The sequence below is a fragment of the Gigantopelta aegis genome, chromosome 10 (genome assembly GCF_016097555.1).
Source record: "Gigantopelta aegis isolate Gae_Host chromosome 10, Gae_host_genome, whole genome shotgun sequence".
Classification (NCBI taxonomy): Eukaryota; Metazoa; Mollusca; class Gastropoda; order Neomphalida; family Peltospiridae; genus Gigantopelta; species Gigantopelta aegis.
The window spans coordinates 56,442,568-56,465,395 of NC_054708.1; positions in this window are offsets into that span (position 1 = coordinate 56,442,568).

Consider the following 22,828-nt stretch of genomic DNA (forward strand, 5'->3'; position numbering starts at 1 on the left):
AAAACATTTTAATTGAACTACTATCGAGGGAATTCATGAGACGCTTCATTTTTAAAATTTGGAACTCTTCTTGTGAAAAGTCATGAAAAATACGGCAAAACAGACTTGTAGTGATGAGGCTGTATATACGACAACCATATAATGTATTTTAGAATTTTATATAAGACTTGGCAAATGAGGGCCGGCTATCTAATAAAATAATGCCTAATCTATATTATTTAATGACGGAAATAACTGCGAATACGCTGAAATAAAACAATAAACAGTCGGAACATGAACTCACCATCTATATTATTATTATTATTATTATTATTATCAGGCGCGTGTGCATGGAATTTAGCAGGGGAGATAGTCTAAACGGTTACAACGCTATAGTGCTTGGTTCGAAAACGTGTAACTTTTTTTCCAGCGTCACAAATGTGGCATACGACCAGCCAGTCGTTTTTCGTTAAACGTTTGCAAATTATTTTGACTGATTAGCAAAGTGGTCATTCGGTTTAATGTACAGCGTTAAAGAAACCCCAAACAAACAAATAAAAAAACAAAAAGCATAGGGGCCTACTGTCGCATTTTTTGCCGTCCAAAGGTTGACTTAATTAATACTTAACCCAGTTGAATCTAGTTCTACGTGCAGGGACAAGTTCAGCCTGCCGTTTGTGCGTGTGTGCACGCACGTTAATCTTACATTTTTTTAGCCCCCCCCCCCTCCCCCGATAAAACACCGCCCCTCCATCCCAATAAGGTAGTAGTAGGATAATAATAATAATTATTACATGTTGTTACATATTAATGTTGGTAAAATCGCATCGCGGTGGGGTGGGTGGGGACGGGTGTTACAGAAACATTACATAAATTTAGAGGGGGACCCAGTAGTGATTTCAGCGTTACTGGTATAAAAATATGTAGGCCTATTTTTAGTTTTATTGCCCCTTGCAATTTTGCTCATTTGAAATATGACTAAATACAGCAAAATAACTTTTTACTTTTAGTCATATTTATTAGCGGTAAAATTAACTTTTTAAAAACAATACGTAAGGAGCCTAAAAATTGCAATCAGTGAAAACGTATTAAGTTAAGTTCAATAATCTACCTCAACAGCTGATAATTTGTAATTTTTATTTTTATTTATTTATTTATTATTATTAATTTTGTGTTGGTACTGTAGGGGCAATATTACGCTATTCATGTCTATGGAAAACGTACACAAAAGAGTCCGCTAGATTCATATACTCCAGCCCCCGTCTCCCCTGTCCAGAAAACGCACAGTTCTGTTCGTACAGTACTTAGTATGTGTTCCTCTTGTTCCAGATGGTTTGGTAATATGGATCTATCAAATACTTATTTACCGCCTATATACATTTTTGCAGTGGATATAGCCAGCTCTCGTTAGCGTAGGCTATATACTCGGCCGTCGTATATATAGACACATCGTATATAAACACCTTCTAGTTCAGATTATTCTTTTAAAATGTTACAATTCCTATCCCAAGTCAGCTGTTATGGCATATTTCGCATAAAATGAATTTGACAAAGTGGAAAATGAAGGTGTTTGTGATCCAGATGTTTAGAGGTTTTTGAGTACGACTAACGATAAATTTACCTATAGAGACAAAGGTCTAACTAGTCGAGATTGTCGACGTTTATCATGATTCTGTTACTAAAATAAATTAATGTATAAGCTTATTATCATTCAGTACATGTTTTTATTAATTTTTAATAACTTATTTTCATTGTTGTTGTTTTTCTATTTACCCTACGTCGCAGAGGACGGTCTAGCGTTTTGGTTACACGAGCTTACTAAATCGTTTTCACACTGCGGTTATTCGGGGGATGCCAGTCACGTGACTCAAAATAATACGTCACACCTCTACTCTTATGGACCGTCGACATAAATCAATTATTTTTATAAAATGTCAATAATACGTGGGATACGGTGATTATGTAGATGTTTCAATAAAGTACTTTTCGGTACAAATCAAATGTATATATTGTCATATAGTAATTTGTTGGGTCAATAATTAGGTAAACCATGCGTGATAAGCGCCCTTAACATTATTTGTTTGCACCTGAATGTGTGAAGAAGATCTTGTGGTTTTAAAAAAAAAAATACCTTTTACGAAATATGGATTCACGGCGACATATACTATATTTATTGTGTACGAAGCCAAAACAAGGGTGCGAAAAGTGGCTGTCGTCGACCTTAGAGCATCTGTAATTGTTCACAGAAAAGAGGCAAGGATTTTCGGTCCATAAATCAGCTAAAGTATCTTCCTTCTCTTGTGTCCAAGCTGCATCCTCGATATGGTCTGCCATTTTTTTTTATATGACCGCATATCTCAAACTGGTCAATGCAGTAATTATTTTTTGGCAACATTATTGGAGTTCATCGCATACGGACGATTTTTGTTGTAGACAAAATCGAAATTATTCGATCTCTCCAACAACTGACCCCTCCGTATGACAAGTTAACCACGCCCCCCGTGACACGTGATGCAAGGTTAGACAAACTTTCAATAATGGCTGCCAATTCGCATAGGTCGATAGCAAAATCAACCGATCTGCCGATTACGTTTTTGCCTTAATTATTTACAAATTTCACTACAGGGTACATTTACGATGACAACGTGATTTAAATCGACGAAACCATTTTTACCTCAGTAAATCGAAGTAAAAGAACCCGGTAGTGACGAACGTCGAATGCAACCAAAAGAACATTTAAAACATCCTATGCTCGTTTTTCATGTCAGAACTGGTAAATTAAAATGTCTTGTTTGTTTCTTCTTTTTCATCTTAATTTTTGTTGTTGTTGTTGTTCGACTTTTTTTATTAATGGAATCCCGATATGCCGAGGAACAAGAGTATAGAAGGCGCGGCGACGACCCGGCCTCGACCTGTTTAAAACCGTGGCGTCTTTATTTTTGGTCGGGTTGCGTTAAATGTTTTGTTTAAAAAAACAAAAGGGAGGGGCGTGAGCAGTAACATTAAAATACAAGGCGTGTGGGAATGCTATCAGTGTATCATAATTTTATGGACGAAATGTTTACAAAACTATAGCAGGGTACAGTCGCCTGTGCAACAATTATGCAGGCAGTGGTTCAGATTGTGGGATTACGATGTTTATGGGGGTGTATAAATATATAGCTGCACTGCTTGAATCAACCAATATACGGCACTTGCCCTATTTATGAAACCAAAGCCATACACGAAATTACAACAAAAACAAAAAATCACAACTGGCGTAGTCAGAGGGTGGGTTGGTGGGGACCACATCGTTGGCCCTCCAGTTATGTTAACTAACATATTGGCCAGTCTTCGTTCTGACAGGATCTATTAGGGCTGTGTACGTTTGGGTGTGTCCCATCATCTCCTTATAAAATCAGGCTGTACAGCACACCCTTATGAAAAGGTAGGACACAATTAGGAATGAAAATGTAGGACAAAAGTAAGACTGAAACAGTAGGTAGCGACATTATTCATGTTCATATTGAGAAAACACTTTATGTGGTGCTCAGTTTGTGCATGTATTTTGTGTTCTATCAAAAATAATATGAATCTTATGTAACGGTCACGTTATATAGTTATTTCAAATTACTGTATACTATATTAATCTGTTAATAGTAATGCTGATGCACAGTAAAAGAGTTAACATGATAAATTTAAGTTTTCCATAATGTATTTTAGATTCTGAAGTCATACATACACATTGTACATTATAATCATTGAAAATATGTTGGGTTTAAGGGTGTCATTTTAATATGTTGAGATTATAGGATGCCACAAATTGGGAGATACATGTATATCTTGCTGCCAAGAAAAATAAAAAGAATTCTCATAACTGTTTACTTTTATAACAACACAAGGAATATACACACTTTAACAACAGCAACTCGCAGAATTTTCAAACAAAAAAGTTAGAAAAACAAGGTATTTTGAAGAAAAAGTAGGAAAAATTGGACAAAGACCAAAAAGTATGAAAAAGTAGGATCGCTGGGCAGCCTGTAAAATATTTGCGAATTAAGCCAGAACAATACATAAATAATAAACTCATGTGTTGTGACAACAACTGTTGGGAATCAAACAAAGCTTCCGGCCCACACAACCCAATCTCACCCCCCCCCCCCCATAAGTTATCCTACTGTCGGCACAAAATGTACTCACAAAGATTTATCTGTTCCAGAGGCATAGGCAGATAAGAACTAGTACTAAATAGTATAAGACAACCCATGCCTACAGAACAATAATAATTATACAAAATAAAATTGTATGTAAAAAAGAAAAAAAAAAAAAAGAGGCAAAATTACATATTACACTAGTTTAACATGAAATTAAACCACAGATTGCAGTTCGCACAATTTGTTTAATATTTATTATGAGAATATTTCCTAACATTTTCTTTTTTCTCAATCGCCATGCAGTCTAGTACCGGTAAATATATTTATTCAAAAATGTATCTTTCTGTGGCATCCATCTCCAAATCCTTGAAACTTGTACAGTCAATCCATCCAGAATTTCTATTACAATTTTTACGTGATACTGAATTTTACTCTAAATTTTAATTTTATATATCTGTGATATTTGTATTTTTGCACAGTTCTTTAAACTGTGTTTTAATTTAACTGTTGAATTTTTATCTTGATCTTGATCATCACATTGTTGTTGCATATACCATAGTTTGACACCCAATAGCCGATGCATTTTTCGTGCTGGGGTGTCGTTAAACATTCATTCATTCATTAATGTTTTGAAGTAGTATATTACTCTGTAACTTAATTATATATCGTATTAATTTAAAGTTTAATTTAATTTCAGGAAAACATTTTTTAACAGGAAACAAATTCAGTGTGACTAAACAGATTATAAAATTAAAAGTATAGCAGTACATTAAGAAAATTATTAAACAATGTATTTAACTTTGAAAGTTGCACAAAGCTACATATAAGACGACATGTGCAAGAAGAAAAATGCCTATGCGTTGCTAAAATATTGGGTATAAAATAATAATGAAAAACAAAACTACTGTCTCTAAACAAAAATCATATGTAGGGTAGATAATAAAAACAAAACAGACGTAAGTGCCTCATCTAGGTGGTTATGGGTTTAAAATGTTTTGAAATTAGGGTCAGGACATTACATTTCAAGCACATGACCAATTGTAAACAGCAGTTCTTTTACTATCAGTCATCTGAACATTTAAAAAATATATCCATTAATTTCCAAGATTTTAGGGTACTAAGTTTACCATCGGTACCCTCTGGCAGAAGCCATTAAGTGGAATGAATGAATGAATATTTAACGACACCCCAGCACAAAAATACATATCGGCTATTGGGTGTCACAAATGGTAAGTATACAGAATTCCCATCCCGTGATCCGTCTGTGTAAACAGGAATGTAGTCACAGTACCGCTCTTGGATTTCCATGAAATGTTGTTTATAAATAACTGCATCTTTGCGATCTTTTTTTAGATGCACAAGATCGAATACAATTTTTGGTCGTTTGATACACCAAGGTGGCAAAATAAAATATGAAGGCATTTCCAAAATGTCTGTTAAATCAATGTTAGAAACTGATAAAAACTGCTTAATGCGAAGACCAAATGTTCGAATCGCATTCGGTTTCGCATCAAATAACTTCATATACCGGTATTTATTATCAAACACTGCATTGTATGCAGGATGTTTTGGCATTGATTTAATCTTTGTAGCATACTGCAGAGAAAGCTTTGCACGTCTAGCACCCAAATTAGGTTCGAGTGCATCGACGTACAAGCTCTCCACAGGAGTGTTTTGAAAGCACCAAGACAAAGCCGAAGTCCTTGGTTGTGTATAGGATCTAGCATTTGCAAGTAAGACTTACGTGCTGACCCATACACAATGCACCCATAATCAAGTTTAAACCGAACTAAAGATCTATAAAGTCGGAGCATAACCTTTCGATCTGCTCCCCATTCAGTCTTGCCAATAACCGTTAAGATATTGAAGGCCTTTAAGCCCTTCTTTTTCACATACTGTAAATGAGGAACAAAAGATAGCCTCCTGTCAAAAATAACCCCCAGAAATTTGGTCTCCACCACAACTGGAACTGGTGTTTTGTCCAGAAACAGCTGAGGATCTAAATGGTGACCTCTTTTCTGGCAGATATGCATACAGACTGTTTTTGACTTTGAGAATCGAAATCCATTGTCAGTTGCCCATTGTTGAAGTTTATTCAAACAAAGCTGCAACTGACGTTTAATGATACTCATACTGGACGACCTGTAGCAAATCTGAAAATTGTCGACATATAACGAGCTATCAACGCCAGGTTTTAAACACTGGGTGATGCTGTTAATGTTTACGGAAAATATAGTTACTGACAGGATGCTACCTTGAGGCACACCCATCTCTTGGGAGTGAGAATCGGATAACGTAGATCCCACTCGTACCTTGAAAGACCTATTCTGTAAGAAATTTGAGATAAAGTCAGGCATACGGCCTCTTAAGCCCATGCCATAGAGGTCTTTCGAAATCCCGTACTTCCACGTGGTATCATAAGCTTTCTCGAGGTCAAAAAAGACCGATACCAAATGCTGGTTATGGATAAAAGTATCCCTACAAAACGTTTCAAATCTAACAAGATGATCGACCGTGCTACGTCTAGTACTGAACCAACATTGCATGTTAGTAAGCAATTTGTGGGACTCAAGATACCAGACAAATCTACGGTTGATCATTCTGTCCATGGTTTTACAAATGCGACTTGTCAAAGCAATACGGCGATAACTGGTAGGATTTGTTGGATCCTTACCAGGCTTAGGAATAGGAATGACAATGGCTTTTCTCCAATCAGAAGGAAAGTCACCAGAAATCCAGATTTTGTTAAAGATATTTAATAGAACCATTAAGGATGATTCAGGTAAGTGTTTTAAGAGTTGATAATGTATTTCATCTGACCCTACTGAAGTACCATGGGCTCTACGTAGAGCGTCCTGCAACTCCTCCAAAGAGAAGTGCCTGTTGTATATTTAAGCATTTTCAGATGAAAAGTTAGTAGGTTGCTTTTCAGCTTTATTTCTGACAGATGTAAAAGCATCTGTACTGAAAGAAGAAGAGTTATGAGAGAAATTGTCTACCAAAGCATTGGCAATGTCACGATGAGACGTCGCATCCGTGTCATTGACAGACAAATGGCGAACTGTATTATTGGATTCTTTGCCCTTGATTTTACGTATCCTATTCCAGACAGATTTCACAGATGTTTGAGAACTCAACCTGGAGACATAATTTCTCCCAAGATGATTTCTTAGTCTGTCTGATAGTTTTACGAGCCTTTGCCCGAGCAATGCGATAACTATTCAGGTTATCCCCGGTAGGTTCGCGTTTGAACCTCTCGAGGGTCCTGTTTCGCTCTTTGATTGCATCTTTGCATGTCTCATTGAACCATGGTTTATTGAAACGCTTCGGTACTGCCGAAGTCTTTAATATAGTTTCCTCTGCAATATTTTTCAAGATGGAGGTGAACAAAGACATGGGATCATCGGCACCAGTCATGGCAGTTTGTTGCAGTCGAGTGCCGCATAGATGCCGAAATTGATCCCAGTTTTGCCCCTGTCAACTTCCATCTCTGAACCCTTTCAAGTGATGGAGGTCCATCATTCTCTAAAATAACTGGAAAGTGGTCACTACCACAAGGGTCTGGACAAACTTTCCAGGAGAAATCAAGACAAAGTGATGGACTACAAAGGGTTAAATCAATGGATGTGAAAGAACCACTTGCAGGATGAAAGCATGTATGACTTTTATCATTCTAAGAATATCAAAGGGTCGGTCAAAGATCGCAAACAGTTGAACATAATGCGATAACAGAGGACCATAAAACAAGTCTTACCCATGAATGTCCAAATTTACTTTTGTTCTTTTGGTTCCTTGGAAATGTTAACAGATTAACTGTGGGACTCCACTGGTAACAATACACTGAAACGGAAAAAACCCACACCAATACATGTAGTACCTGTTTAATTACCATAGTAAACAAAATGTCATTAAGGTTAATAGTATACAATAAACATAAGGTGCATGTAAATATTTTAGAACTTGTTCAAAATAAAATCCATTCTGTACAAATACAAACAATAAAGGAATAATAATATGTCTTACCAATATTTATTATAAATTACCCAAGATTGGTAATTGATCTGCTGTTAGGTGAGGAATTGTTTTAATATATATTTTGGTAAAATTGGGGGTGGGGGGGGGGGGGGGGAGAGGGAGACTAGTGGGTTCAAAACCAGCTAAAGTTAAAGTTTGTTTTGTTTAAAGACACCACTAGAGCACATTGAATTATTAATCATCAGCTATTGGATGTCAAACATTTTGAACTTATCCCATGTATAGCCTAGAGTGCAAACCTGCTACATGTTCCTATTAGTAGCCAGGTATCTTTTATATACACCATCCAACAGACAGAATGACACATACCACAGTCTTTGATATACTATGGCTTAAATAGAATCAAATCAAGAAACCATAACCGACAGATGTGTTCCGATTGCAAAAAAATCACAAATTTTGTTTTTTTCTTTTTTGCTTTAAAAAATGTCAGGATCTCTATAATAACGACAATATACACATCGAGGACTGATTAAATGAGTCAGTAAATGTCATTACATTTGAGGGAAAGTAATTCTTAAACTCTTACCGTCGTAGAATTTATATCAGTTGAATATTGATGGATTTCGGCAAAACTTCACTTTCAATATCATGTTACATGGCATGTGATGTGTGTGTTTCGCAGGAAAACACTGATTTTACATCAATCGTAGACTCCGCATAGGTGCCATCGCTGTCAACACATGTCAGCAGATGTATATGTTTACTACGATTATGATTCAGTTGGAGGAGATAATTATTTTAACTCTTTTTAATGCTACTTATACAAAAACGTTACGCATCAAAAAAATTATGTTGTCTAACCTAATGGCGTCCAAGCAAAGTTGGGCCCGTGGTCTTTGAACGGCGAAATATGATTGGTCCAGCGCGGTTGCCAATCACGCCGTACGGAGGGGTCAATTGTTGGCAACAATATTTTTGTTGTTACAAATTGCCGCTGTCACGGGGATTCTATAATACCCGTAACTGAATAAAACACGATTATCCAAATCTCTCTCCTAACTGTATATCTATTAGATCTCTCTGTAACGGGCATTTCAAAACCGCTTTGGCTCGTCTAGGTATGATCAGAGATAAGATCTTATATAAGTATATATTATTATAGCACGTTTAGTTCACTAGAAAACACAACAAAAACACAATACACTTTGGAATCTGTATTAACCTACGCTGACAAATGTACAGCCGCAGTAGTTAATTAATAACAACAATAATAACAACCCAGAACTGATCACTTAATTAGTTAATCTCTAGGTGTCTAGTTTACACAATATGCTAATCACTTCACCGTGACACAACACCCACACGTGTAATAATTGAGAAACGCTTCCAGGGGAACTTAATTAATAAAGGAATTACAGCTCTATTCCTAACTGGTTAATTTTTAATTAACCCTAACTACTCATTCAGTGACCTTGTAACACAGAATTAATACTGGTACCTATCACAATAAAGACAATAACCTACAGTTTACCTAGGTCTTCTAGGATGACTGGCTGAGCTTTATATTACCAAATACTCGTATAATGTTACAACAAAATGTCATGACTATTGTCATGACTATTGGACGTCAAACATACATGTATGGTCGTTCTAACATATTTCTTCAGAGGAAACCTGCTGCCGCCACATAGGCTACTCTTTCCGATAAGCAGCAAGGGGTCTTTTATATGCACTTTCCCACAGACAGGACAGCAAATACCACGGTCTTTGATGAACCAGTTGTGGACCAAGTTTATTAGTAAGGTGTGTGGACATAATGTCATATATTGTTTGTTCACACAAAAAAATCTGTCAGAACATTTATTCTAAATCCTGTGATATATTGTAACAAATAGTATAAATCTGTAATGTGTGATAATCTAAATCAGTAAAGTGAGTAACAAAACAAGTTAAATATTGCTTAATACAACTTCAAACCACGTTTAACACGTTCTGAGAACAATTCTGGAATTAACAGTTTTCCCAAAATGTAATGTCAAAATAAATTCTTTGCAGAAAATCTCCTCTCAGTGTCCACACGAAAAAGTCACAAAAGTTTCTTTGGCACACTGCCATCTGTCCCTGAATTTGATAATGGTATGAATGATTTTCTTTTAATGTTATTTTACCATTGACAAAATGGCAGTAGAAGTCTTTTTCCATGCTAGCTTCTGCGGGTGTCTTAAAGCGGTATTTAAATGGACATTTTATTTCAACCAGGCCCTTATCATGGCAGGAGCATGAAACTAGTCCATCTGGGCTACTTCCGAGATGTGGCTATTTTGGATTTACATGCAGGCCACATTTAGTTACTTCTAAATCACTATGTTTCCGGTTCATTTTCTTGGTGTAAACTCTGAGAGCCGCAGTCTCATGGGACTGTCCCCACCGAACACTAGCTGTGTTTACATCCCCACTGTATCCAAATAGTGTGCCAATTAGGTTTTCTGGGGAGGTGGTTTCTTTGGTTTTACATACCAATCCAAAATTAGATGTGGTAATCCTACCAACTCTAGCCTGCTGCCACTTTGAAGATTTTGCCTGCTGTCGTGTCTGCTGTTCAAATGAGGCACAGTCACTTTCAGAAATTTTCAAATTATGAAAATATTGGCTAAAGGTAGCCTGACATTGTTCAGAGGCCAAATTAACTGAGTTCTTGTACAGAAAATCGATATTGTGAAGCGGAGGAATTTCTGGTTCAATCACTGGTATGGAAAATGCATTCCCATAAAGCCATGCTGCATGTTTATTACATGATTGTAATTTCCTGCTGAAATGTTCAAGATTTACTGGTGTAACATTTGTGGCTGATGTACATGTACTCCCACTTGTGTGTAACTGAATGTTTCTAGCATTCCCTTCACCTGCTACGTCAGAAAATGTATGTTTTTTTAAAACAATATCCTCAACCCTATTTGGACTTAGTCTTCTTTTTCTGGGCTCGTTCCACTTGTATTTCATGGATGTAGATGCATGCAGTCCATCTATTTGACTCCTAGAAATGTCCACAAGTGCATACAGCAGGGCTGCAATGTGATTACATGATTCGCCTTCACTGAAATGAAAAATTAATTAATTTTACATAAGGGCTAATGCATATACATATATGGTATCCAGTCAATTTGTACCATAGTCCTTTCGTACCCAATTTTACCATTTCGTCAATTTGTACCACAATGAATTGGTCATTTCCTACCATAGCGTATTGGTTATTTCGTATCACAGTCATTTTGTACTACACAAATTTGTTTTTATAGCTGCATATATATATATTAACTGAAAGATTAAGAACGGACAACGATGATATTGGCAATTCAAAGAGGGAATAATTAAATATTGACGTACAATTTAAAGCGTGTGTGTGTTTGGTATGTATGAACATGCATATATCCTAAGGCATCGAGTACATCGTAACACGTAAATATAAAAATAATTTATCTTTCGATCACACTGAACAAAAAGATATGTTTTTCATTTTCCTTTCTCTTAATGTTAGGTACGAAATGGTAAATATAAGATATGAAATAACTATGGTATGAAATGACCAAAGTACGAAATGACTATGGTACGAAATGAACATAAAATATGGTACAAAATAACTAGTAACCAAATTTATACATGTATAATTTTGTATATGTACATGTCACTGATGGCTACCCAACAATTTGCATAAAAACTAAATTGCTCCAATTCTGGGCCAAATATTGTAATATATCAGACTCCATTGTAAGATAGTAACTTAGATGACTTACTGATGAAGATTGTATCAATGTAACTACAAATTTGACTGCCTCACCAAAGGAACTGAAAAGTATGATGTAGATATATATATTTATATTTATATAAAAATTACATTGTAGGGTGTACACTACCAAATCAAATCCCATAGACGACAATAGTAACATATACGGCTAAAACTCCTACCTGCAACGTATCAACCAACATAAACGCCACGGATATAAATACTACCACCCCTTACACTTAAAGTGAATCAGAAAAAAATGGGGGTCAAGCTGCTCGTTTCTGAGATAACGGGTAGCGTCTATGACTACCCTAGTTTCGCACAAAATTTGAGTACTTTTTTTTACAGGTACCCCATACATGTTTCAAGCACAAGGCTACTTGACACATTGGTACTAGATGAAATAAAATTGCACATTTATTTTACCCAGATGAAACTATTATTTTTTACAACCAACACACTCACATTTATAACCAATCACAGGACTTGTGGTGTTCACTTCTCTATCAAAAGTTCGGTGCACCTCGAACTTTGACCCAGCCGGAAGTTATTTGGTATTGTACTACCTGTAGATTCGATGCCACTGTGAATGTTTTGTGTTCCTGTAGGATTCGAGAATAAAGCCAATAATACAGTTGGTTAATAATGCAATTGTCCACTATTGACATGTATTTTTCGGAATCCAGTCAATTCGTACCATAGTCATTTCGTACCCAATGTAACATTTCAAATTCAACATATTTTTTATATGATATGAAACGACCAAATACTATGGTACAAAATTACCAAAGACCGGTGGTACGAAATGACCATAAAATATGGTACGAAATGACAAGTATTCTATTCTATTATTATTATTATGTGTAGGCCTGCCTGTGATGACTGAAATAAATCATGCACATCAAAATATATGCAGCTAATATTATTGTATCTTGTGTTGTTGTTATTATTTATATACAGAAATTATTCTTACCCTGCACTGCAACTGCATCCTGCTGAGTGAACATGTCCAGATATTTTTGACAGGGACAGCTACACATCATAGTCAGGTTTCTCCGTTTCATTCTTGGTTGGATATGATGGGATTACTTTACATTTTACAAAACAATGGCTACATTTTTCAGATATCTTGTGGTATTTCACACTATGAACATGGCGATCTTCGTAGAAACTTTGGCTTTCAAAGCTCTGTTTGCTTTTAAATAATCATGATCAAAAGTCCTTTGGCAATTTAAAACAAGGTAGTTATAAAGATTTTTGTCTGTGAAGTTTGGTACGTCGTTTAGGGAATCTAACCAATTTGGTAATCGAGAAGGATCTGGTAAAATTTCACCTAACGGGGTTTTAAACTTCGTTACTTCTCGGTGGTCTGCATTCTCTTTGTCCGTCTGTTGGATTACTTTTAATGGTTTTAGTCCTAAACCAAGCACTCCTTTCGCCCGTCTAACCAGTTCTGGCTTATTCCCGCTGACCTGTTCACCGCGATCTCTCATAAAAGTCTTTAGTTCTCGAACATTGGCTACATCAGAGTTGAACGCTTGAGTAAACGCTTTGTCAGCCATTAAACATTTTGGCGACTTAATCACCGGAAGCTCCAATGAATAGTTTTTTTTACAGGAGATTACGTTGGTAGGGGACTTATCTCACGTTATCGAACAAGGCTATACCGACACTTCACCGGTTGTTATCGATTGGATTGTCAACAGTGTTAAAGGGACATTCCTGAGTGTGTTGCATTTTAAGATGTTTCCGACTAATAAAATAGTTCTACGATTAAACTTACATATTAAATATATTTTCTTGTTTAGAATGTCAGTGTGTGTATATTCAATGTGTTTCTGGTCATCTTAATATTTGTGAAAAGACCAAACTGGATTCTGTCTTCAAATAATTTCGTACGTACGACAAAAATACTATTTTAGGAAATACAATGAAATTTAACCTAGTAAAAATATTAGAATGATCATGAAACACGTTTAATATGCAGAACAATATATTTGATATGTAATTTCATTCGTTAAAAAGGCTCTGTTAGGCGACAACACATTAAAAGTTGCAGCAAACTCAGGAATGTCCCTTTAAAATACCATTTAGAGAGACCTCAACCATTTTGTTTTCAAAACCGTACATTTAGGTACAGTGAAGAGTTATTTATTGATAGTGAAATTGAATGTTTATTATTAGACGGTGCTATAGAATTATGTACTGATGTTCCAAATTACATTTCACCTTTAAGTTGTGTACCGAAAATAAATTGTAAATTACGGTTAATTCACAACTTGAAACATATTAACAGTTATTATGATACACCTTCATACAAAAATGAAGACATTAGAACAGTCTAATATTATTGAGAATAACGATTATTTAGTGTCGCTAGATATTAAAAGTAGTTTTCACCTGTTCACAAACAATTTCTGGCTTTCCAGTGGAAAGGTATTTTCTACAGATGGTGTGTATTACAATTTGGTTTGTCATGTAGCCCATATTTGTTTTGCAAAATTTCTCAGACCTGTTGTATATTATCTCAGAGCACTTGGTCTTAGACTAGTTGTATATGTTGATGATTTTCTGTTGATGGCATCACAAATCGTAATTGGTGACCATTGTGATTTATTGATTCACACATTGCAGGATTTAGGCATTGGCATTAATTATGAAACAAAAGTCATCTAGAACAATCACAAGTGTTGGACTATATTGGGTATACTATTAAGACAAATCGACAAAACAAACGAGTCGTTATTTATGCGCAACATAAGCGCGCTGAGCAGGTAAAACGAAACATTTGTCAGGACATATTAGGGGGGGGGGGGGGGGGGGGGGGGGGGGGGGGGGGGGGGGGTCAAGAAAAAAGTGGCACATTGACTCACTAAAAGGTCATTTTGATAAACGTTTTAATATTTGCAGTCAATATGAATGCGTTTTTGTACATATCACAGTGTACGAATGGAAGTGTACACTAAATAATTAGATACAGTTTTCTGTAGCGCTAGCTGCATTAATAATGAGTTCCAAAGTCCGTCGGAGCATGTCGTTTTTAAAGTGAGGTGAGCTAATGACCACGGTCGTTGTTAAGCATAACACAAGATGTGTAGGGGGTCCGGTTGCATATTCTGGGTTGTCTAACGTGATGCATGGATTCAAGAAGACTTGGAGGCGATGTAACTAATCGGCCTCGTAGAGTCAAATAAAAAAAAAAAAAAAAAAAAAAAAACAAAAATCGTAGAGTCAATGACGACCCAGCAGTCTCTGCCAAATGTGGAATGTCACAAGTTTGGCCAGGACTGTGGAGACCGCAGATTGTATCTTGGTCCATCTGTCGGCAGGAACCTGATGTAGTCCCAGATCTGTACCCAGTTGAATTCCAATAAACTGGAGATTCCGTGTTGGATGCAATTGAGACTTTTCTAGGTTGACAATCCACCCGAGGCGATTCAATAACTGACGTGTTTCGCTAACTTTGTCTTGTTCTGGCACTTCATAAGGCAGTCGTCCAGGTAAGGGTATAATGCTATAGCCTGATGATAGAGAAACCGTGACATCGGAGCTGTTATTCGGGTGAACAGCCAAGGAGCTACCGATATACCAAAACGTTGGACCATCCACTCGTAGTGCGCTCCTTGCAGCACGAACCTGAGATATGTGTGATAGGCAGGGTAATTGGGCACATGAAGGTAAGCATCCTTGATGTCCAGAAAGGCTAGCCAGTCGTTCGGTTGAATGAGGGTTCTCACATTCCGGACCGTGAACACCTTGAACTTTGGAGGTGTTTCTAGATGATGCCGATTGGTCAAAGTATGCCATGGTTGTGAATCATGCGGAGGTAATCAGAATCTTTCTTTGGGACAAGAAAGATGTCTGAATAAAACCCCGAAGTGATATGCTGCAATGATATCTTCCGGACCGCTCCTTTCTCTAACAGTTTGTCTACGGTCTTTTGCAGAACCTGCACGTGAGATGGAATGGCAGTCTTCCCTTGGTGATGTAGTCAAGGGTGGTGTAGGAGACAACTGCAGCCGGCATCCGTGCCGTAAAACCTTGGTTACAAACACGTCGTCGCGGAGGTGTTCCCAATTCCTCTGCATCGAGTTCGACTTCCGACACTGGACGTTTCGACCGGGTTTGGACACACCGGAAGCGTAAGTTGAAGTTCGATGTTCAATAGAAAGTCGAGGGACGGGCGAAGGTCGAGACAATCGAAGGAGACCAGGGCTGGCAGGCTGGCGTCAACGACGCGCGAGCTTTCCTTTGGGTCGATTCCCTGATCCGGCAGGTTTTCGAGGAGTTTTGTTTCTTTTAAAGGGCTGTCGCATGGAAGGAATATTCTTCCACTTCTTAGCCTGAGTTGACTGTGGAAATGAAATTTTCCGTTTGAATAACACAAGGGTGGAAATCAGCTGAAGAGCTTTAACCGTGGCAGTGGACTGCTGCGCCTTCTCGTTATCATTAATGACATCCGAAATCTTACCCGCAAACAGTTTCGACGAAAAAAAACCCAAAAGAAAAAAGTGTTTTAGTTAACGACGCACACATCACATTGTATTTACGGTTATATGGCATCAGACATATGGTTAAGGACCACACAGATATTCAGAGGAAACCCGCTGTCGCCACTTCATGGGCTACTCTTTTCGATTAGCAGCAAGGGATCTTTTATATGCACCATCCCAGACAGGGTAACACATACCACGGTCTTAATATGCCAGTCGTGGTGCACTGGCTGGAACAAGAAATGGGCCCACCAACGGGGATCGAGCGAGCGCTGTACCACTGGGTCTCCCCCCTCGTTTCGAGTCATACGCGACTCATCCCATGTAGACTATTTCAAACAGGAGTTGCGGCGCTGGCCCCGTGCTTATAAACCTTAAAGTCTAGACTTTAATAATAAAGTGTAGACTTTAACGTCATGGCAACGCCATTCAAATAGCATTACGTTAAAGTCTGGACTTTATTTAAGTCTAGACTTTAAGTTTTATAAGCACGGGCCCTGGTGAATCCTGATAGTCGACATAGACGTAATCATGGAAGTCACTAAGGCAATCATCGCAAAGGCAGCAACGTCTTCAATAATTCAGCAACCGACTCGATCATTGTCGATTGTGGCGAAGCTGAAGTGGAAAACGTGGAAACTTTACGAAAGTGATTACAACCAAAATAATTGTGCAATAATAAAGTAACAACATTGTAGAATGTGTTACAGACATAATTGTCCCAATAAACCAAGTAAAATAAATAGATGGCTCAGATTACGACAGAGAAAAAAACGATACAAAGGGGCATTTGTAAATTATAGCTGTAAAGGGCACTATTCTAGAGACAGCCGTCTAGGTAGGGCAGATATACATAAAAATTACAGCCTATTGTTCATTAGTAATTTCAAAGCAAAAACTATTTGGCTATCATCATACAACTTTGATTACGCAACGTTAAGGCTCTCATTACTCGTGTTAGACAATATGGTGAACCCCATTGAGACTCCCCATTGAGACTCCGTAACACAGACACACATTTGCAAGCTTGCACATATACGCACAACTTAACTTCAGTCAGTTAAAAATGCTTACGTGCAAAACATTTTTTATACAAACAAAAAGGACCCTTGAACATTTTGAGGGCACTTGAAACATTTGGGGGGGGGGGGGGAGAGAGACACGTTCCAGTGTCCCCCCACTGGATCCACATCTGCAATGTCAAATGAAGTTTTCTAATATTAATTGCAATGAACTATTTTTAATCAATATATTTAGGGTGGTTTATACGTTTTTATATTGGAATGTTTTAAAATAAATTTCTCGAGAGTTCATAGTTTATAAATAGAAATACAACAAACGTTGTGACAATCGTGCCAAAGTCTCGAACTTCGTTGTCGTAGTCACATGTCGGGTCCGTGCATTGGAAACTGGCGACGGCCAAAGTCTTGACGTATAGATTGCCAGCATCAGTCTTTACTGCTGAAATTTGGGCAACCATTAAAGCCCTGGAACACATTAAGGATTCATGTGCATCCAAGTATATTATTTTTACAGACTCACTTTCGTGTCTCCAAGCTCTACAGTACATGAAATTGAAGCATCCCTTAGTTGGGATGGTGATACGAAAGTGTGTATTTTTATCAATTGCCAATAAAGATGTTATATTTTGTTGGGTACCCAGCCATGTTGGCATTAAGGGTAACGAAAAGGCAGATGTTGCTGCCAAGTCTGCTTTGAACTTGCCCCGTGTCCATGTTGGTGTCCCCTACAGTGATTTTAAATTTCATATTAACCAATATATCTTTTCGACGTGGCAAGATGATTGGGACGGTGCGGTTGCGAATAAGGTTAATTCTGTCAAGGCAGTCCTGGGAGAGTGGCAGTCATTCTACAGGCGGTGCAGGAAGGATGAAGTAGTCTTATGTCGTGCCCGCATCTGCCATACCTATTTGACGCATTCATTTACTTTAAAAGAAGGACCCTCCTCTTCAGTGTGTACACTGACTGTGCGGCACATTTTGGTGGAGTGTGATCATCTCAAGCCGATGAGAAATGATATATTTGGCAACACAAATGTTTTGGAATCGTTTAAATTCCATCCAATGTTAATTGTAAAGTTTTTAAAACACTTTGACTTCTATACAAAATTTTAATAACTTGATTTTATATATTGTATTATACTCCCCACGTAAATAATATGTTCATATACTTACCATTTGTGACGCCCGATAGCCGATATGTATTTTTGTGCTGGGGTGTCGTTAAACAAACATTCATTCATTCATTCATTCATTCTTGACGTATATATATACGTGCGGGACAATGAGTTGTTAGAGACTTTCGGTTGTCTCGGTTCATTCATCAGACCCCTGGAGATGTATTTAACATCATCTATATTTTGACAGCGCTAGACTCAACTTCTGTGATTTTGGGCTGGGTCGTTCTAAAAATAGAGCTCAAAATGAATTGCAGACATTGGATGTATTTTTAAAATCTGAAGTTGTCGGTTTATTGGAATGGACTGGATACGCCATAGGTACTAGTTGACAATTGTTATTCAATGTTATGGTAAAAAGGAATCATATTTAATTACCTTCTGGTACAAAATCAAAATGTATCTTCTAGTTTTAACTCACACTAACGTGAGCGCAAGCACGAATATAAAAACAGCAATAAAAGTTTCCATTGCTACATGGCTTATTCAAAAGGTCAGTTGATTGTCGTTGTCGGTATTGTTTTAAAGGGGACATTCCTGAGTTTGCTGCATTGTAAGATCTTTTCGACTAATAAAATATTTCTACGATTAAACTTACACATTAAATATATTTTCTTGTTTAGAACATCAGTGTCTGTATATTCAATGTGTTTCTGGTCGTCTTAATAAATTGTAAGAAGCCCAAACTGGATTTTGTTTTTCGTTCGTACGGAAAATTTATATTATAGGAAATAAAACTACAAATATTAGAACGATCAGAAACGCGTTTAATATACAACCACTAATATTTTATGCAGAAAATATATTTGATATGCAATTACAATCGTTAAAACGTCTGTTAGTCGATAACACCTTAAAAATTGCAGCAAAATCAGGTATGTCCCTTTAAACAAATACCTTTTTTCAACTAGTAAAGGAATTATTTTGTTATATGATTGTATATACATGTAGGTATATAGCTGAAAGGATAAAGTTTTATGTTTCAAAGCAAAAATTAATAAATATTTGGCGGGAACTGCCATTAGTGCAACATTGATAAAACACCTTCAATGTCAAGTGTTTTGTATTTGTAATGAAAAATTGTAAGAAATGAAACCCGCTAAACTAACAGACCATTTCCAAGATTTGGAAGATCAAATGAAGGTTAGTAAATAGATAATTTATTATAATGTTAAACTGTTAGTCTGTAGTTTATGGTATTAAATATAATTAATTGCTTTAATATACATAAATCCAAATGTGTTAGAATATTTATATAGGTAATAATTTACTTACCTTAAATCTGAGTAGTTATTAATTTAATATTTTGAAGTAAATATAGTTACCTGTGTATGTGATTAATACATATAATATATCACTCGTTAACCTATTGTCTTCAAAGTGCCCCAGGAATTGATATATATGACAGTTAAACAAAGGATAAACTTACAGATGGTTATTTGATGATAATGTATTAAATTATTGGTTCAAGAATAGTTGTAAACAAATCAATTTTCTATGAGAAGTAGCTCATTATTATACATATATACATATATATTTAAAAAAATCATTGGTTATAAAAAAAACAGTGTTATTTTGTCGATATTCTAAGACCAGTTCTCCAGCCACTTTTGCGCCGTCACCGAAGACCAGGAGGTCCCCTTCTGTTTCAACAAGACAATGCCCGTCCACATACTGCAAGAATTACCCAGGCATTCCTGCAACAAGCCGGTATCACCGTTATCAACTGGCCCGCCGTTTCGACACAATTCAACACGTGGGATGAGTTAGGACGTCGTGTACGTCACCGCCAGCCACCACGGCGTAACGTCGCTGAGCTTGCACAAGCGTTGCAGGAGGAGTGGATGAACATTCCTGTGGCTTATTTGAGATGTTTGTGCCAATCCTTTCCCCGTCGTCTTCACGCATGCTCACGGGCCAATGGTGGACACACCAGATACTGACCTTGATGGGGGAGGGGGGGGGGGGGGGGGGGGTTGAACTTTTCGATTACGAATGCAACTCGATTACTGATGATAACTGGCCATGTTTCCATGTGAATGTATCTCATGAATACCAATCATTAATGTCATATTACATTATCCATCAATTCATTAATAGTTGGTCGTTATTTGCAATGAAAAGTTGTTTTTGCGTTTTCACTGTGTGTCAGTATATATATATATGTGTGTGTGTGTGTGTGTGTGTGTGTTAAAAAAAAGTATTTTTAGTTTTATTGCCCCTTGCAATTTTGAGCATTTGAAATGTGACTAAATACAGCAAAATAACCTTTTAGTCATTTATTTACGGCAGCCTCAACATTGCAATCAGAGAAAAATTATTAAGTTAAAGTCCTGTTGTTAGTTATATATATATATTATCCACGTGCATGCATATGTATTGGATAACCATCTGTTATGACATGCAGTCTGGTAATTCGTTCACACTTCGTACCGCGTGCAGGTTACCTCGCTGAATTAGCACAGTGGCTGGTACCTGCGTACAGTCGCGTACACTTCAAGCTGTTAACGGTATCTCGCCAGGCCTTGGAAATACTCTCGCATTACCCGACCACCTCAAGGATAATAAAATGGCCACTAAACAGTCGTCTGGGATGAGGAAGGTTTTAATTGTTTCACTTGTTGCCATAGTGATTGGGTTTGTTGTGGGCATTCTTATTGGAAGATTCGCAACGTGCCCTTCTGTTGATTCGAGAAAAGGTGTGTTTCTGCCGGGAATGTTAGATCGTCTTATAACGGACGGCGACCCTGCGATCTCAGGCGTGTTGATTAACGAAGTTAAAAACACCAACATAGAACAATATCTTAGGTAAGTCACGATACGTGAGGTCGTGTCGTTTTCCCACACGAGTGTAGTTTGAGCCGTCCTGTCGTAAGAAATGTTTGGTTGGTTTTTTGTTCTGTTTGTAATGTTTGTTCTTTTTTCAAACAAGTGTTTCTGTCTTAGGACCGTTGGCGTAATCACCACTCTTTGTCGACTCCTACCACCCTTTATATTTGCCTGCTGCTTGTTATCTATACTCACCCCTGACAGATGCCAAATCCATTATTTTACACTGACGTCACACTTAGAGGTCAGGTTCCCACGCTCACACCAGCCTCTTTTCACGTAACCCGATACCCCACTGTACGAGTCATTAACGACTTCCGTTCCGTTTCCTGGACCCCCCGACAGCTGCATAATCAGCCCTCAGTAAGTCACGGGCGATTAACGACGTCCGTTTCCTGAACCCTGTCAGCTGAAAAACCCATTCACCCAGATCACAGAGGTCAGCTGACAACTGCCAAAGTCATCAATCTAATTAAAATTAGCTCCACTATTACATTTGGATCTAACAGCAGCCCGTTGGAGTTCATGTCCAGTCGACTTTTCATTCGACCAATCAAAACCTTACTTACAAAATCATGCCAGTGATTTGAAAAGAATTTGAAAATGCGAGATTATGCCGAGGGTATACGAAATGATTCGGGTGAATTACAAAGTATGCCGGAAAATAATTTCAATATACAATATTTATATAAAATTCGTTTCAAGACGAAAAAACAAACCGTGATGGTATAGCCATAAAATCTGTTTATATTAATATACAATCCAGAGTTTATTACTGCACTATCCCCCCTGTTTATTTAATGTTGAAATAGACCAACAAGTTCGCCTATTGCATAAATAGTCTCGCCCGATATTTTTAGAAATTGTATGCTCCCGAATAACGCTATAAACGGCGAAGTCTAATTGGTCGATATTTGAATTGTTATTTATAGATGAAATGTCACCTGGATATGGGAGTCCACGCAATGCTGTTAGATCTACCAGGTTAGACCCAGTAGAGCTAATTTTAATCAGATTGCCAAAGTCATCAACTCCCGTTAAACTAGCGTCCCCATGCTTAAAGGTAATCCAGCTGGTATAACCATTAACCCAGGTCACCAATGTCAGCTGACAGCTGCTATCAACTTAGTTCAATTAGAGGTCTGCCACGTCATTAGGCCACTCAAGTGCCATCCCTACTGTTTTAAACAGTCCCTGTATATTCATTGTGTTCCTGGTCGCCTTCAAAACCAGCAGTGAATCGGTTAAGTGTGGTTGCAAGAGTCTAATCTGTGAATTTGGTACTAGGAAAAGTAAAATATTTAATGTGCAGTGGTGTATGAAATCAGCAAAGCATCTTGAATGGTGTATGCCCTATATATTTCACTTCGTAATTGGGTTAATCTATGCTTTGACTAAACTTTAATATCTATCCCAAAAACAGTTTCTCATTAATAAA